Genomic DNA, 13,324 nt, shown 5'->3' on the forward strand with positions numbered 1-13,324 from the left:
GTGGAATTCAATGATTGTAGGATATGCATAATACTAATTATTGATGAGGCTTCAAGGCTTTTCAATAAAAATGCCCAAGCAAGAGGTGGTATCATCGAATGCAATGATTGAGGATATGCTCAAAATGAATGTTTGATGGGGCTTTTAGGCTATTGAATGAAATGCTTCAGAGAAATGTGGTATTGTGGAATGCAATGACTGTAGGATATGCACAAAATGGATTAGTTGAAAAAGGCATTAGAGACTTTTAAGCAACTACAATTGATGGGTATATGACCAAACTCCATGACATTTGACAATTTCCTCCCAACCTATGCAAGAATACAAGCTTTGGATTAGGGTAAAACATCAATGAGAGTGTTATTGAAAGATTTTTCTTGTCAAACATTGTATTTGTGAGTGCTTTGGTAGACATACAGGTAAAATGTGGAAGTATATAGAGAACCTAACAACTGTTTGATAAAATACCACAAACTGTCATGCCCAAAAATCAAAGAAAAAATACACCAACAAAAATTTTTAAAGTATAACCGAGCTACACACATACTAACACTGGAAGGTTTGTGGTTAGGTTATCAATAAATGGATGTTTGCATGTTTTCAAGTTTGCATGACATGGTTTGAATGTGCTTGGGGTTCCAGTTTGTAGTTAACATTTTCTATCTAGTTGATCATTTGATAAAGAGATAATATTTGTTAAAGAGTTCTTGTTTGATATTGAGGTTTAAAAGTAACATCGAATTCAATTTATCCTTCCATTAGAATACACATGTTGTTATGAAGACGTTCATAGTTAAGTTGATAAGACATAATATATTTTCTACATGAACATGAGGTAAATAGATTTGAAAGGCTTCTTAGTTTTAAGCTTCCATAGTATAGGTTAATCATGAATTTAAATCTAAATAACATGGCTCCCCATATTTCCTCCTTTGGACAATTAAATTGAAACATTCCTAAGATATAATTAGTTTAAAAGTATAGGGACAAAAGTTTAAAGTTAATGAGATGGAAAAGAATAGGAACACCTAAAAGCCTTTAGGTAAAGCCACGATTGAAATAAATATACAAAGTACAATTCCTGTTAAAAATGTAAATCCCAATTGATGAGGAGCCTAAATAAAAGAAATAAAATATGAGTGATATCTCTATAAAATTTGGTATAACTAAGTCACAATAAAACTATACATATAGATACATATTTATACATACATACATACATGTGTGTGTGTGTGTGTGTGTGTGTGTCTATGTACGTATGTATGTATGTATGTACACACACATTTATATATAATACACATATATATACATATACATATGTGTATGTGTGTGTGTGTGTGTATATATATATATATATGTATGTATATATGTATATATATGTATATATGTATATATATGTATATATGTGTATATATACATATACGTATATATAATATGTATATGTATATGTATACATACACATATATACATATATATACATATATATATACATATACATATATGTATATGTATATGTATATATGTGTGTGTGTGTGTTTATATATATATATATATATATATATATACATGCATATGTATGTATATATGCATACATATGTGCTTCTAGTTGTTGTTGAGAATAGTAGGGCTTGACTCTAGACGTAACATGGGAACTCTCGAGCGAGTGAGGCCCAATCGAGTCTATTGGGGTAGATTAGTGTAAGGAAACTTGCAACAAAGAATATAACCATTTCCACATAACCCATAATAGATCTAAAATATACATGCAATTAAAATTCACATGCAAGAGAATAGATAACATACCCACAAAAATGTGACACAAGATATACCCTGGCAAACCCTCATTGAGGGAAAAACCCAACCTCCAAAAGTATCCATCACCATGTATTATTCAACAAAAATACCATTGCAATACAACCATGGAAGCCTTCAAAGCCATAGCCACAACCAAGCAATCCATGTGAACAAGCATGAATCCACCCATCCCATGCCATGCTTCCAACCTTCACAAATGTTCCCTTGGCTAACCTATCAAGCCTTGTCCCGCTTGATTCTTTCCCTTTTTGTCTTCTGTCTTCTTACACAACAACTACCCTTGTGGCTGCTTATATAGTAGCAAGTCCCACAAAACCACCAAGTAGTATTGCATAAACCATGTGCTACTTAACCTATTGACCCCACATTTAATATTGGAAATTTAATTCGTTTCTCCAATATTAAATAATTACATGAAATATTATCACAATGTTACAATACAACTCATCAAGTATATCTCATGGGAATCTTTACATGTTGCACATCCATCTAGGTGCAACATTACATAATAAAATAAAATAATACAATATAACAATATTATGCAATGTGTGCAACACCCATTATCTCAACAATCTCTCACTTGTTGAATACATTACATAGGGTCAATCTGTAGCCACATAAATGAACAAGGAAACAATCCCTCCTAGCACATCCACCATCATGGATCAAAGTAAACAAAGTGCTCCATCCTGGTACCTGCAAAAAATTCAAAGTATCCAGCATCTCAAATATGAGTGAAGCCACCTCCTATTATGCCACTGCCACTAGACATATATAGAAGTCATCCAAAGAGAAAGCCACCCAACCAGCATTAGAAGATCATAAAATCCTATACCAACTGAAATGTCAAGCACAAATACCTGATCCAAAGGTAATCACATGTATCCATAGTTTCCAAAATATCCATAGCTGAAATAGCACCCACATCAAGTGCCAAAATCATCCAACCATCCATACCTCCAAAGGTATACCAAGTGAATCTCACATCATCAACATATCCAATCTGCAACCTGCAATCACAAGCATCAAGAGCAATACTTGCCACATATATACCAAGAAGCTCCCACTACAAAAGATAATGTCAAATCTATAACCAATCCACTCACATCTCTAAAGAAGTGAATCCATGTAGTATCAAGATCATCCACAATACATAAACCAATAACCTACAAGAACAACTCTCATAACAAGTCTCTGACATTCTTCAAAGCTCTCCACAACCAACAGAGGAAAGAGATAAAGAATAACCATGACATACATAAGCACAAACTAGTGATCACAATCTCCAACCAATCTCAAATCCAATGTAAGTGAAACCAAACATCTTGGAAGATAACCAAGACCAAAGAGAAACCATGCAAATCATAATTTGTATCATGTCCTTCTACACGTACCTCTATATGTAAACTGTGTAAGTATGATCTCCTCCATAAAACCCCAACCAAGAAGCCAAAACAACACCCAAACTATACCATATAACTAATCATGGATGTAAGCCTCTCACAAGAAGATCAAACTCACAAACCATTCCTAAACCAAGGGATAACCATTCCTAATCCGAGGAATATGACCAATATAAAACCATCTCTCAAACTCAACCAACATAACAACATATGCAAGTGGAGATAACCAATGCTAAACCATATCTCAAATAAACCCTCTCGAACTAACTCATGTACCATAGCTCAAGGTCCACATCCATGAAAGATACACATAAACATAATGCACCTTAGAGAAACAATGGACTATACCTCTCAAGTAGCAAACCATTGAGTAGACCAAGAGTGGGGAATGAGAATGGTCATCAAGATATCCAAGTCTCCAACCAAAACTCATCTAAGAACAATCTCCTCTCAAGTCCATATGAAGTGAATGCCCCTTAGACTTCCTACTAAAACCAAACAACTATCCCAACAAAATTTATTCTCTAATCCAAGAGAAATCAACATCACCATCGTCTCTAAGTATCCATGAGCAACTGTAACCAATCAATCCATGCCAACTCCATATGCAACATAGCAATATCATGAAGTATCCAACTTATGATCAATGTACTCAATACCAAGAAACTAAACCAAAGTCAATGTCAAAGTTCCAACCATGGCCTCGAGAACATAAACATGAGAACCTGATCTAACCATCTCAACCAAAGAGATAACATGCTCCATATGAACATACTATAACATGTCAAAACTCTAAATGTGTATCAAGTGTATACCATGACATAATAATGAAACCCTCCTAACACCAAGGATAACATGTCAAATGAAAGCATAAACCACACCTTTACCAAGAACCCCATAAGTCCTTCAAGATGCAACCATCTCCATACACCATAAAGATAACCAGAAACCCCATGAGTCCTTGAGATCTAACCATCTTCACACACCATGAAGATAACCAAGTGCACCATGCAAATGTCAAAGATACTTCTACAGCAATAGGATCTAAGACAAATCTCCAACATCTATGAACACTCAATAAAACTATCAATGTTGAAAGAAAAACTCTCATTCAACCATGGTACCAAGTCACCTATGGCATCATAAAATCCATCTCCTACATGAAGATCCTCTAGGTCTACACTCACACAACCAAAGTGGCAATACCAAGTGAAACCAAGATCTCCAAACCCAAGAAGATACAAACCAAACTAGGAACTAATCCTACACTATCACCTCATCACTGTCACAAGCTTCCACTAAATCGTGTATCCAAGCTATCCATGACAGCATGATGAAAAACCATCCTTTAACCATGAGAATCATCCAAAGAATCAAACCATCAAAGAACTCAAAGTGCACATCATGAGCTCCTCAAAGGAAACCAAATGACCATGATCCTCAACCAAGAAGTATACCACCATAACCAAATTAGGAATCCAATCTACTGAACATCAAGGATGTACCTATATATCCAATCATGTCATGCAAAAATCCATGGCACCATGATCACATCCACAAACTAAGCATCTAACCCTCAATATGTTGAACCTGTCAGCATAAAATAGTCAACCACAATCCTCCACCATGACTATACCTACTAACAACATCTCATCCCTTCTACATGAAGAAAAATTAGCAAATCATGTGACTTAGGGTATAGACAACCCAAATCCAAGCCACTAATCTAAAAAAGTATCAATAATGAAAGATCAATGAGCAAAGAGAACCCATAACCAAGCTATAAATGCAACTTGTAAGTATAGACTACTTACAACACTGCACAACTTGTAGACCCAACAAGTCATCATGCATATCCAAACCAAACACTGACAACCATATCATCATGAGACCAATCTGAAATATGAACTGGGTATACAATGACATCAAATCTTAAATCTCCAAACATACAATATCATAAAATCATAATGTTAACATAGTCAATATATACCATAAATTGTTCAGATTAATATATTACCAAATAAACCATGCCAAGCCTACACCAAATCTGAACCAATGTGTAGAGCTTTCCAAGATCTTTCTATTGACTACTCAAAGCCTAAAATCTGACTCTGTATGGCCAAGTTATGCCCTAATATGTGCTCAAAACAAATAGCATATGACTTTAGAGCTCTTAAAACCTGACAAAATGTCAAATCATAGAACCAAACCTACACCAAGTTGTAGTGCTCTAAATCAGCTTTCCAACGCCTATAAGAAGTCTAAAATTTGATATCCTAAGAGTGTTATAGCCGTTTTACTAAGACAATCTTTTTACCATTTTCACTACATTTTTAAAATTTTTTTGTGATAGAAATTTTGACAAGATTAAATTTGGCGGCCATCACAGGCTAAAACTATAAAACTTTTTCATTTGTTTCAAACATGGCCAAACTAGGGCGTACTATATATCAAAATTTATGAAAACATCGACCTAGATCCAATGATGAGGTATGTTTTTACCCAAGAGGTCATTTTTGCAAGCTCCCCCTGAAACCCTCATTTAAATGAAACATCTAAAAAAAACCCTTTTGTCTAATAATTTAATATGCCCAAAATCTACCAACAACCCATCATAATAGTAAACCTCAAACCCTTAAATCTGCAATTAACATCCTATGAAACCCATATATCTTGCCCTTTATTTTATCCTCTCATGCATTCCCATGGATTCAATCTAGGGTTACAATAATAAAACCTGTCTCTGATACCACTTGTAAGGAAACTTGCAACAAAGAATATAACCATTTCCACATAACCCATAATAGATCTGAAATATACATGCAACTAAAATCCACATGCAAGAGAATAGAAAACATACCCACAAAAATATGACACAAGATATACCCTAGGAAACCCTCATTGAGGGAAAAACCTAGCCTCCAAAAATATCCATCATCATGTATTATTCAACAAAAATACCACTGCAATACAACCATGGAAACCTTCAAAGTCATAACCACAACCAAGCAATCCATGTGAACAAGCATGAATCCACACATCCCATGCCATGCTTCCAACCTTCACAAATGTTCCCTTGGCTAACTTGTCAAGCCTTATCCCGCTCGACTCTTTCCCTTTTTGCCTTCTATCTTCTTACACAACAACTACCCTTGTGGCTACTTATATAGTAGCAAGTCCCACAAAACTACCAAGTGGTATTACATAAATCATGTGCTACCTAACCCATTGACCCCACATTTAATATTGGAAATTTAATTTCCCCAACATTAAATAATTACATGAAATATTATCACAATGTTACAATACAACTCATCAAGTATATCCCATGGGAATATTTACATGTTGCACATCCATCTAGGTGCAACATTACATAATAAAATAAAATAATACAATATAACAATATTATGCAATGTGTGCAATACCCAGTATCTCAACAATCAGTTGGAGGAAGATTCCCTAGGTAGATTAGTTGGAGGTCCCCTATCGATATATTATCATAGGGCACCTTGCATGCATATGGCATGTTACATATAGAATCCTACTAGGCCCTACGATGCCCATAGGGGACACTGTTAGCTTGCCCTTAGCTGATGTATCTGCTAAGAATGTGTGTGTAGAGGGCCCTTATAAGTCATAGGGCACTAGGGTAGCCCTTAGAAAGAATAATAGGGGCGGGAATGACTGACCCCTAAGGGTGGGCCTAAAGAGAATAGCTTTTGAGCTGTTGGTCAGCCCCTAAATAATACTCTACTATTCTATGCCCATTATTCTATAGGCAACCAATGATCATATATGGATACATATGTATGTATGTTATACAAATGTCTATACATATGTACGTATACATGCATATATGTATAGATACATATAGACATATGTATATACATATATATACATATGTATATATATATATATATATATATATATAGATATGTATGTGTGTATGTATACACATATATATGTGTGCATACATACATGTATATATATACATATATATGCATACATGTGTATGCATATATATGCATACATACACATAAATATGTATATATCTATATATATATATATATATATATATATATATATATATATATATATACTTATAGCTATATGCATATATATGTATGTATATATATGCATACATACACATGTATATGTATATATACATATATATGCATATATATATGTGTATATATACACACATTTATTTATATATATAGATATGTATGTGTGTATGTATATACATATATGTGTGCATACATACATGTATATATGTATATATATACATATATATGCATACATGTGTATGTATATATATATATATATATACTTACTTATAGCTATATGCATATATATGTATGTATATATATGCATACATACACATGTATATGTATATATGTATATACATATATTATACTTATAGCTATATGCATATATATGTATGTATATATGCATACATACACATGTATATGTATATATGTATATACACATATATATATATATACATATATATATATATATATATATATATATACATTTACATGTATATATATGCATACACACATATATGTGTATATACACACATATGTATTTATATATACACACATATGTATTTATATATACACACATATATATGTATATACATATATATACATATACATACATACATATATATATATGTATGTATATATATATGTATGTATATATATATGTATGTATATATATATGTATGTATATATATATGTATGTATATATATATATGTATGTATATGTATATGTATGTATATATATACATATGTATGTATATATATACATATGTGTGTGTGTACTAAACTCTAGCCATAAAACAAACCTCATAAATTACACTACACACAAACTTACTCCAAATCCTCCTACAACCTAATTTTCTAAATATATAATAACAAATCAAAAGAATTTTCCACTAATAGAATTTGTTAACCAAAAAACCTAACCCATCACCACTAACAATATCATTATCCTCTTACTATCCAAGTCTTACTTTATTAACTAAAAACAATTTACCACTAAACCAAATAAATGACTCTCATTCAAATCTAATTTATTAGCTATTTAATCTACTTACCACTCAATTTAATTACCTTCTAAATAAATCAATTACTTGCTAACTCAAACTACACACTAACTTAATCTCACTTACCTATTCTAACCCTACCCCTATATTACTCTATCCTACCCTTCCCATCCCCATCCCACTTGCTAGGTGGGCCCCTAACTTCAAGTGAGCATGACATTATTCAAGGGTTACAAGTGTAGTACATGAGGGAACCAATGCTAGGAGTGGTGAGGTCAGTGTTGGTACAAGTTGGCACCAACTTTAAGAAAGAGGGGAGGAGAATGGGGGTCCCACCCAACCAATGGGTGGCCCCATAAACTTTCCATTATTATTATTTATTAAGCCTTGACAGGCTTGTGCTTGGGATATTAAACTAGCACTTGGAGTGGGTATGGAAGGGGTTGGGGGATTTTTGGGCCCCATGTGGGTCACATCCCCCTCCCATTTGGTTTTTATATTTATATTTTATAATTTTGTTTCGAATGAAATCCCCCTTTTTTTAAATGAATGATTTCTTTTCATAATGAGTGTTTTTATTTAATTATCAAAATGTGCAAGTGGTCCTAAGGAATTTTATATTTTAAGGACTATGGATAGGAATTTGTATGGGGGTGGGGGTGGGTTTATTTTTCCTCCCGTGCAAATTCTAGAGACTTGTAAGTCTCTATTAGGAGGAAAATCTTACAAGTTTATTTTTCTTCCAAATAAATTTTTTTACTAATTATTTTTTATCCAATGCCATAGTTGCTATTTTTTTCAAATGGGATACTTAACATGATGGCTTTCTTTCAAATGAACTATTACCTATAGTTTCTAGTGAGCACATTATCCAATTTGTCAATCTCTTTAGATAATTGAAATTAGGAGGATAAAGTTTTGGAAATGAAACTTTGATAATGGGATAATTGTTGTTCAATTTCATGAATGCCATTGGATTCAATAAGATAACCTAATTAATCATTGGCATGGATAAATTTACCTTGAACAACAAAATGGCATAGCCTTATACTTAATAAGATCATCTAGTCTTTGCAAACTTTCTCTATATCAAATTGAAAACTAAGATACAATAGCAAATGCATCTATTTCACAACCTAATCGAATGCATCCTTGTTCATTTCATGCACTATAATATTACAATAGAATGGAATTCTAAACTCCATTATATTGTCATGGAACCTACTTAATGAAATCATTTAACTTTTATTTCATTTCCAACACAACATAGGGGAGAAATATACAAGAGTTTTCAACCAAATATATCAACACATGCATCTTTATTCCAATATCAAGGTTCATACAATGCAAGTAGGTTGACATAAGGAGTGATAATTTCATCACTCAACTCATTGCATTACATGTAATAATAAAGACAAGAAATGGAGAACTCTCCATCATCAACACTTGATCACAACAATCATGAACTCCTTTCTTCACAAGTTTCCAATAGGAGGTTCAAGGACTCCCAAGCTATCCAACAAGATCCACAAAACCTACAAATAAGAATAAAAAAAACTATGGAGAGATCAACTCCCAACCTAAGCCTAAAAGAGACCACCCACTGAGCTAGGAGAACCAATACCAAATGGTTCACAACCACAATCAAACCACAAATGTAAGAACATCACAAGAAACACCTCATCTAAGGATTCCTAATGGGTTTCACCTAAGAACCCATGAAAAAGGGTGAATTTAGAAAAACCATAAAGGAGATGTCAATACCAATACATACAATATCGTGACTTCAGAAGGTTCATAGTAAACACACTTCTTCCATATACATTCTCCCCTTATCTCCCCCAATAGACATCAAAATAATTGGCAAGCAAGGGCCCATACACCTTGCCTATTTTCCCTCTTCTCCATGAGAAGAGACTCTACACTTTCACAGAGGTCACAACTAATCCCTTCACCCCACAAGGCCACTTCTTTCCTTTCCAAGGGTGAGTAATGCCTTCACACCCATGAACAATCCCTCAAGAAAATGCAAGAAAAAACAAGATTGAAAACATTGTTTCACAATCCTTACAAGCACAAAAAAAAATACATAAAATGCAAGAAATGCATGAACAAGATCTTCAACATGCTAATCTATTACAAAGAAATGAAGAAAATCCTTGGCAAGAGAATCACCAACCTTACTCAAAATGTTATGGAATGGAAAGTTGAGATCAACCCTATCCTTTTCTTTCCAATCTTCAAACCCTAGTGTCTCTAAAATTAGAGAGTGGTTAAACACCTACTAAGTTATCCAAGGCCCTCTAATAAGGTCTCCAAATCCTAGCCACCTATGAGCAATGACTTCTTGAGTTGAACCTAAGTCTTTGGCCATCATACTTGTCTCCTACCATTAATGCAAGTTTGGACAAGTGTGTGGGTAAGGTTAAGGAAATAAGACTTCTCCATTTTCAAAATTTTTGGCAAATAGGTTGTGTTGGGACTCAAAATTAATTCTCATTTTGAGTACCATTCTAAACTTTTGAGTCAATCTGAGCCCCTATGAGTGCATTTAATGCATGTGTATTCGGTTGTTGTTTTGAGGCCTATCAGGCATTTTATGTTTCTAAAACTTTGTATTCAGCATATTCATGTGTCCCATAATGATAAATTGTCATTCCAAGTCATTCCTTCAAGTTTTGTTTTGAGTACTATTCAGATCTCCATTTTTTGCCAAAGTGTCAAACAACAACAAGAAGGCTAGTTTGCATTTGAATATCTTGCACCCAGTTATGTTTCATGACTGGCCACTTTGGGAGTATTTAGTATGCATATAAAAGAACCTATATTTTAGTTTTTGTGTTTTTTTGATATGTTTTGACTAGGTTTTGAATCCCTTGAAGTTGGTTGTTTGTTGTTGTCATGCTAATGCAAATTGTTCAAAATTCTAGGAGACCCTGTTTGACCAATCATAACTTTGACCCAGTTGATCATAATGAGAAAATTCCTTTTTAATTTCACTTTAGTGGTTAGAGACATGCAATGTTTCATATTTGAGCTTATGGTGAATCCGTTTGACTAGTTTTCAAACATGATTCCAAATACAATTTGTAAAGTTTTACTGGTGACAAGAAATGCAGATTAATTGGTAGCCTTGTTCGGGATATCATAATTCTAAATTCATTATAAATGGGATCAAATGGATTGTACCATTATGTTCTACTCTAAAAATTATTTAAGTGTGCTAGTTTTTAGATCTTGAAAAATCTATCTCCACACTTTCCCAGGTCCATTCCATTTGTGAAATCATTGTTTTGTCAATGTTCCCAGTTTTGCAATTCTAAGTACCCTGCTTTGACCGCTTCCCAAATGTGCCCAGTTATTCACCATGAGCCCTAATCATATATGTATACTCTCCCTATGATAGGGAACTAATGCCCCATTTTTCATGACCTCAATTGTCCATTTAACATGTTTATGAAGCCAAAACCAAATGCATTTTATGGTTTTCTTAGATATTTGTTTGTAAGCAGTTTTGATTGAGCAACTTTGATGGTCAATATCTTTTGACCCAGGCGTCATCATGACATGAAATTTGATAGGGTGCAAGAATGTGGAATAAAGAATCAACATGTTAATTTTCAAAGTTCGGTTATGTGTTTTGGCAAATTTTAAAGCCAGTCAGAGGACCCCTTGGCATGAAATTGGCAATTTGCTAGAAAGGATGAAAATGAGTTTTAAATTGTTCAATCAATGATCAATTTTTTTTTCAGTCACCATAATGAGTTCAGGAAGGTTAGATTAAGGAATCAGGTGTTTTAGTTCGAAATTTATTTTAGTCGGACCCATTTTGGGGCATGACTAATCTGCATTAGACATATAAGAAATGTGGAGGTTGAGGATGTTATAATAATTATAATCATTGTGATTACATGGCATATGTACATGTCTCTTCAAGACCATGGATATGCAAGTCTCATATATGTTAAGATTGTTCCATTTCTTCATCTTCTGATTGAATCAATGATTAAAGTTTATATCACTAGTAATGTGAGAAGAACTCTCAATAAGTGGATTGAAGCCTAAAAGAGGTATTTGTGTCTTAATCAAGGCTATATACACGAGGAGATTGAATTAAAGTAATTCAACATTCAAAATTTGAGGGGGTCTAGTTCTGATGCTTCAATGAGAAACACAAGTGCTTAATTATTATGACAGCTTGTTCAAGAATTCAGTGCACCCATTCAAGAATTCCTTGTCTTTTTCATTTCTTGATCAAACATATTGTAGAGATTGGCCCAAATAGAATAGGGATAGACTTTCCTAATATGCTAATTATAAAAAATGATAAAGCAAAAAGTATGTATTGGTACTACTTATTATTGCAAATATGAGCATTACCTATCATCAATAGTGCTCCAGGCCAGTTGGAGATTTGATGTGGTTCCTGTGACTCCCAAACTCAATTTGGTTGCTTTGAAAATTATAAATTAACCTACTTGAGATTCACGTGGAGGTTCAATCAAATGTAGATATTCTCAAAGAGAAGTGTTATATTGATGATTCACCATGGACATTTGCAACCATGATACGATTTCTTTGAATACATATTGGAATTTGTATTTGCCAATGTGTTAAAGTTGCAATGATATTATGATCCAATTAAACCAATAGAGATTAAGAAGAGAAATACACTAGTTTGAACTAGTCATGCGCATGGTGAGAGTGGTAGAGAGGAATAATGAATATTTGCAAAAACTATAAGATCCTATATGTTGTAAGAAAAGAGGGCAACTAAGAGTGGCTATAGATGTGAATGTTGATGTTTTGGTGGAAGGAATTTTTTCTACACTAAAAAATTATCTCTTCTACCATCACTCAAATTAATACTTGCTATACAAGGTAGCCATGAGAAGAATGGATGGGACCTAGACCAAAGTTTTTGTGTGAAGTGTGCACTAGATTTCTTATGGAGAAAGTGTGATTTTCACAACTGAAGAGCATAACAAGATCAAATTGAGTTGTGGAGATATTTATGATCAATTTTATGATATGGAAGAGCTTTCTAAAGTAG

This window comes from Cupressus sempervirens, chromosome 5 (assembly GCF_028749045.1).
Source record: "Cupressus sempervirens isolate cs-2001-9-10 chromosome 5, ASM2874904v1, whole genome shotgun sequence".
NCBI classification, from domain to species: domain Eukaryota; kingdom Viridiplantae; phylum Streptophyta; class Pinopsida; order Cupressales; family Cupressaceae; genus Cupressus; species Cupressus sempervirens.